Below are 7,404 nucleotides of genomic sequence, written 5' to 3' on the forward strand. Positions count from 1 at the left end.
TTAATGTCTTTGGCTCTTGGTATTTGTTTCAGGCCTTAAAACCTTATATTTCTCTCTAGAGACCCTCAAGAATTGCACCAGCCCACCAACACAAATGAACAGATCTATGAAAATCTTGTTTCCCCAAGTTGTCTATGTCTCCAGTTGGCTTACTAAAGAGCCACAGTCCAACGTGAAATCAATACCATCTGAAATGAAGCAACTTCCTGGCTTTCGACAATTTTAGGCTGTGTCTATTTCCATGTGTACCCATTTGTTTAAATTAGGTTGTTTTGTTTTTAAATTTGGGCTTAGTAAAGCAATCTGATAGCTTTGTTGATGGTCTTAGGTCTCAATTAACGCTGATTTGCCTTTTCCAACTGCCAACTAGATATTGACTTTACGCTTTTAACAAATGAGAGTTTTTCAAAGGGTTCCTGGGGACTCCTGCATCAGAACCATCTGGAGGATTTTTTAGTACCCTAGATATTGGCTGGTGTCTGATGGCATTTCTTTTTTTTTTTTTTTTAATTTTCTTAACGTTTATTTTTGAGACAGAGAGAGACAGAGCATGAATGGGGGAGGGTCAGAGAGAGAGGGAGACACAGAATCTGAAACAGGCTCCAGGCTCTGAGCTGTCAGCACAGAGCCCAACACGGGGCTCGAACTCACGGACTGCGAGATCATGACCTGAGCCGAAGTCGGACGCTTAACCAACTGAGCCACCCAAGCGCCCTTCTGATGGCATTTCTTAGGAATATGAATTTTTAACAAGTTCCCTGGATGACTTAAGATTGTTTAACAACCACTCCAATGTAGACAATTATGAAAGACTGATGCTCTTTCCAAGGGAAAATTTATATCTACATCTACATCTATATCTGTGTATTTAATTCTTTAAAGCTAGTGAATAGTGAAGAGCTGTGGACACAACGAAGGGTAAAAGAATTAAATTGCTCAGAATACGGGACACAGGGGAAAAAAGCATTGGAGAATTTGAAGATAGGTCAATATAAATGATCCAAATAGAAGCACAGAGAAATTTTAAAAATATTAAAAACAAAAATATTAGAAACTCAGGGGACTATATCAAATAGTCTTACATGCATAGAATTGGAGTCCCAGAAAGCAAGGAGAGAGAAAACTGGGTGAAAGAAATATTTGAAGATAAAACAGTCAGGAATTTTCTAAACTGATAGAAGACATGAAACCGCATATGCAAGAAACTCACCAAACTGCAAACAGGATGAATAGAAAGAAGATTGCTCCCAGGCACATTACAGTCACTGAAAATCAAAGATGGAAGACAAATTCTTTAAAAATAGCCAGAGGGGAATCCAGGGTGGCAGTGCCGAAGTTGCTGCTCTTACTACTGCTTCGAAGTGAGCTAAGGACCGAACCCCTCATCATGTTGAAGCCGAGCTGGGCCACTCAGGCCCTCAGGAAGCCTAAGGCCAGCAGCATGATTCAGACTATCATGTGGGCAGCCCAGACCATGTCCAGGTGCCCGGGAGGCCCCATCCTAAGTGAGCGAGGCGTCTTCATCAACCAGTTCTGCAAGAAGTTCAATGAGAAAGCAAAGGGCATCAGGGCACCTGGGTGGCTGAGTCACTTAAAAATCTGACTTAGCTCAGGTCATGATCTCACAGCTTGTGGGTTCAAGCCCCACGCTGGGCTCTGTGCTGACAGCTCGGAGTCTGGAACCTGCTTCAGATTCTGTGTCTCCCTCTCTGCTCCTCCCCCACTCACACTGTGTCTCACTCTCCTTCAAAAATAAATAAACATTAGGGGTGCCTGGGTGGCTCAGTCGGTTAAGCATCCGACTTTGGCTCAGGTCATGATCTCGCAGTCTGTGGGTTCAAGCCCCGCATCGGGCTCTGTGCTGACAGCTCAGAGCCTGGAGCCTGTTTCAGATTCTGTGTCTCCCTCTCTCTCTGTCCCTCCCCTGCTCATGCTCTGTCTCTCTCTGTCGCAAAAATAAATAAAAACATTAAAAAAAATTTTTTTTTAAATAAATAAATAAATAAATAAACATTAAAAAAAAAAAGAAGAAGAAGAAGACAAAGGACATCAAAGAAGGCATTCCTGGGACACCTAAGTGGCTTAGTTGGTTGAGCATCGGACTTCGGCTCAAGTCATGATCTCACAGTTTGTGAGTTCAAGCCCTGCATCAGGCTCTGCACTGTCAGCACAGATATTCTGTCTCCCTCTCTCTCTGCCCCTTCCCTGCTCATGCTCACTCTCTCTCTCTCTTTCTGAAAAACAAATAAACATTAAAAAAAGAAGAAGATATTCCTTTGCCCACCAAGAGCTTTGTGAAGCCTGACAGGACGTGTGAAATCAAAATTGGATAACTCACTGTTTCCTATTTTCTGAAGGCAGCTGCTGGGATTGAGAAGGGGGGCCTGGCAGACAGGGAAGAAGGTGCCAGGCTTGGTGTATGTGTATGAGATCGCCTGAGTTAAAGCGCAGGATGATGCCTTTGCCTTGCAGGATGTGCCCCTGTTGTCTATTGTTCACTGGCTCTTCCCATTCCCTGGGCCTTCGTGTGGCAAAGGACCTCAGTTCAGGAGAGTTGGCAGCTTTCCAGAAGAAGTGGGCCACATTCCTGGCTGCTCAGAAAGCAGCAGATTTTGGCAGCTCAAGTGGAAGCTGCCAAGAAGTGACCCCTGCCCCTCACACTCCAGGATTTTGAAGGAAGAAGCTAGAAAGGAAGCCAGTTGGAAAAGCTGTGCCAAAGGGGAGGAAGGGAGGTAACACTGACCTGATTATTATTTCCCTGACTTTAAATTATATATTTTTACATGTATGGTAATATCAAGGGATCAGGCCTCTGTCATACCCCCTCCCCAAAAAAAGCCAGAGGAGAAAAAGAGACACTTTATTTGGGTGGGGGAATTGGGAGGAGAAACACAGATGACAACTGACTTACACACAGAAATAATAGAATCTGGAAGATAATGGAATACCACTGTTAAAGTGGCAAATGAAAAAAATAACGAATAAAATGATTACAAATAACAAAAAAAGAAAATAATAAATAACAAAAACAATTTTTAATATCAACCTAGAATTATACATCCTATGAAAATATACTTCAGAAAAAGGGAGGAAATAAAGACATTTTCAAACAAACAAGATCTGACAGAATGTGTTATTAACAGATCTTACGTATTATAAATGGGCCATTTTGTTTACATCACTACAGTAACTAGAGATTTTTGTGAATTAAAGGGAAGTTATGCCAGATGGAAGCCTGAATCTACAGGAAGGAATGGAAAGTACTGGAAAAAAGTAAACATGTGGGTAAATAGAAAAGACTATCTTTCATTTTTTGAATCTTTAAAAGATGTTTGAATGTTTAGATAAAAATAATAGCAAGCCTTGTGGGATTTATATGTAAAACACATAAAAAAAATGGTGCTAAGGAACGAAGGGGTAAAATGGAATAAAAGTGTTTTAGGGGTATGACTTCATCCATGAAGTGCCATAATATTTATTTAATACAGACAAGGATATATTAAAGTTGCATATTGAGGTCACTAGAGCCACCATTCAAAAAATAATAAAGGCATAGCTAAGAGCTAGTAGAGGGGATAAAATATTATTATAAAAATAATAATCAGTCTAAGAGAAGGCAAGAAAGAAGAAATAAGGAATATGTGAGACAAATAGAAAGATGACTTATCTCTGCTGATGTGAACTTTGATCACCTGGCTGGGGTCGTGTTTGTCAGGTTTCTGCACTGCAAGCGTACTCTCTTCTTCCCACATTCCATCCTGGACTCTTTGAAAGGAAGTCATCATATGTACTCCACACTTAAGGGGTAAGGAGTTATGTTCCATCTCCTTGAGTGTGGAGTATCCACACAAATTATTTTGAATTCTTCTGCAGGGAAAATTTGTCTCTTTTCCCCCATTTATTTTTCAATCATTTATTCATATTAGTATGGATTCATAGGTATTTATTTACACTTTAGGTTATAATCTGATACTAAGATTTGTTTTGTTGTTAATATTGTTCTAGCTTTGGTCGCTGGGAGCCTTTTCAATTGGTTCCTGGCTCCCTTTAACATACCCCTCACCTTTTTTTGTTCGTTTGTTGGTTTTAGCACTCCCTTATTTTCTGACACTATAGACCCCTCTTCTATATTACCTGCCCAGGGCTAGAAGCCTTCCAAGGAGCCATGGTTCCTTCCATTGGAGAAAGGTTATAGAAACCAAGATCTGGGTGGTGGGTGTGCTTGTTGCTATTGGGATGTTGTTGGTTCTAAGCCCTCTCAGCTGACAGAGCAAGGAAATGTATGTGGCATGCAGTATACTAACCAGTGTATTTATACACAGCTGCAAATTTTCTACATGTAATCCATGTGTGCCTGTATTAAGCTAAACATGAATTCATACTGATGTCTCCAATTCTCATCCAGTATCACATGGATCATTCTAACCTTGCCTCCTTAAAAGCACCTCTTTTAAAATGTCATTTCCTCTTCTGGTCCCTTCCTCCATCTTTCCCCTAAATTATTCCATTTAGAGATGTTTTACCTTATACAGTTGCTCAATAAAGTCACTCTCTAGCCCTGAAAAGTCTGCTTAGACATTTAACATGTGGGAGATCTACACAGAAATACATCCAACAAGTGCTGTGTAAGCTTTTGGCTCTACCATTTGCCTTCTGCGTAAGTCTTTAGAGGTATAATTTAATTGCTCGGTACTCTAGTTGTCTGACCTATAAAAGGGCATAATATTTGACCTGTTCTCTCAGTAATTTGTTGTGAGGACCAAATATATAATGGGGAAAAATTACTTTATAAAATAAAAAGCACTGAGAACAGACATAGAATTAGAGTGACTTTGGCCAAGCTCCTAACACCATATCTGACACCATGAGGAAGAAACAGGCACCATCTTATTTAATCCTCAAAATGGGATACCTTTCATCATCCCCATTTTACTAATAAGGAAACTGAAAAAAATTAAGAACTTAGTAGTGGTAGTGATAATAAATAGTTAGCACTTCCTGAGGACTACTGTTCCAAGTGCTTTACATGTATTAATTCATTCCATCTTTAAAAACAAATTGTTTATTTATTTATTTATTTTGAGAGAGAGAGTGTGTGCTGGGGGTAGGAGCAGAGAGAGACAGAGAATCCCAAGCAGGCTCCACACCACCAGCATGGAGCCCGACACAGGGCTTGAATTCATGAACTGAGATTTTGACCTGAGCCGAAATCAAGAGTCGGACAACAACTCAGTTAACCATACGAGCTACCCAGCCATCCCTAATTCATTTAATCTTCACAACAACCTGAGAAAGCAATTTTCTATTAGCCACATTTTACAGAAGAAGAAACTGAAGCCCAGAAAGGATTCCACAGCTGGTAACTTACAGGGTTGACATTCGAACCCAGTTCTTTCTCTCTCTCTCTCTCTCTCCCTCTTCCACTTTTTTCCAGGTCTCTCTTTTTTTTTTTAAACGTTTTTTTAAACTTTTTTTTTTTTTTTTATTCTTGAGACAGAGAGAGACAGAGCATGAACGGGGGAGGGTCACAGAGAGAGGGAGACAGAGAATCTGAAATAGGCTCCAGGCTCTGAGCTGTCAGCACAGAGCCCGACGCGGGGCTCAAACTCACAGACCGTGAGATCATGACCTGAGCCGAAGTCAGACACTCAACCGACCAAGCCACCCAGGCGCCCCCAGGTGTCTCTTAACTAACAAATGAAAATCCCTCTACCATTGCTCATTCTTTTGACAAAAATTTGAGAACCTACTATGTGCTGTTCATTGGCTTAGGCACTGCTGATCCAGTACTAAATAACACAAAACCCAGGCTCTTATGATGCTTCTATTACACAAATATAAGCCAATGTTATTGTGTGAACATGCAAAAAATTATGTTTCTACTTAGAGTAGCCTCGTTCGTTTATGGTCACTTTTGAGAAGACATTTTGTCCTCAAGGCTTTATGCCAATAGTATTGTATGGAGCACAGTATGGTTTTTACTTGATTTGCTGTCTTATCTCAGAAGTCAGGAAACGGTGACTGCAGGTGACTCCTCAAGAACTGGAGTTGTTCTATTCACAATTACACATCTCTTTCTTACTTTTACAGCACCTCTCAGCCTTTTCAACCTCAACTGTCCTCAGTGGCACTGCTTTTAGCACCTCCTCACTGAGAAGAGTTGGTCTCCAGGACGCCCTCATCAATATATACTTGTCCAGGGGTGCCTGGGTGGCTCTGTTGGTTAAGCCTCTGACTCTTGACCTCAGCTCAGGTCATGATCTCATAATGGTGAAACTATGGCTCCACGCTGGGCTTGGAACCTGCTTCCGACTCTTTCCCTCTCCCTCTCCCTCTGCTCCTCCCCCTGCTCACGCATGTGGGGTGTGTGTGTGTGTGTGTGTGTGTGTGTGCTGTCTCTCTGTCAAAAAAAAATCCATCAATAAAAGAAAAAGAAAAGAAAAAGAAGTTCTAAAATATATATTAATATATTTAACATAATATATAAATATATATTTATATATACATATATATTTATCCAGCCAAGGCTGGGGCTAAACATAACACAAGACTCTGTTGTGACTGGATGTGATGCTCAGAACTGCTGCTGGATGAAGCCAACACAGAAATGGGGAAATCCAGAAAGCCACAGAGAAGTGGGGCCAGCGCCCCTGTGTACATTCGGTGGAGCTTGCCTAGTTTAGGGCTTGTTATGCAGAGCATGAATCCCCTCAGGGCTACGCTGTCCTCAGTTGGGTCTGTGGTTACTTGCAGCTAAAAGCATCCTCACCAAGACAGCATCGCAAAGGCCTCTTTGTTATTAAGAACTTGTATGCCTGGGAATCTTCGCTATAAACCACCCCATTTCCCAGAGGTACTAGCCAAGGAATTCTCCCACAAACCAATGAAATTCTCAGTCTTTGTGGTCAAATGCCCTCTGTCTGCCCTCTTCTTTTCCTTAGCTTTATTCCCTTAGACAACTACTCAAAGACACTTGGTACATTGAAATCACTCTAGCATTACCAAAAGCTATGTGATGCTGATTGGAGACACTTGAAGAGAAATAATGCTTTGAACCAAAGCATGTTTCCTAGTGTTATTGAACAACACAAAAATAGGACCTACTTAGCCATATACCCCCACTGTGTTATTCATCGTGTGGCAGCTTTGGTGAGTGCCCAAGTGCTTTTGGGGGCCTCCTGAGCGCGTCTTTCCTTCCCATTCCTTTCCTTGATTGCATTCAAAAGAACTAAAAACAAACAAGGCATTTAATTACTAAGGGTTATTCATTATTTTGTTCAAAGCCTAAAAGCTTGAAAGAGTCAGAACAATTCATTTTCTGAATTCACTCATCACAGTTTCCAAAACTGCCAATGTGAGCCAATCTTTAGTACTTGTGGAGAATGTTCTTTCACGGTAGTGAAA

General features: G+C 41.0%; 1 pseudogene; it reads left to right on the top strand.

Annotated features, from left to right (window-relative positions):
- The first annotated feature begins 1,324 nt into the window (after positions 1–1,324).
- Positions 1,325–2,645, top strand: LOC125937549 (39S ribosomal protein L11, mitochondrial-like; annotated as a pseudogene).
- Positions 2,646–7,404: the final 4,759 nt, after the last annotated feature.

This window comes from Panthera uncia (genome assembly GCF_023721935.1).
Source record: "Panthera uncia isolate 11264 chromosome A3 unlocalized genomic scaffold, Puncia_PCG_1.0 HiC_scaffold_12, whole genome shotgun sequence".
Taxonomy (NCBI): domain Eukaryota; kingdom Metazoa; phylum Chordata; class Mammalia; order Carnivora; family Felidae; genus Panthera; species Panthera uncia.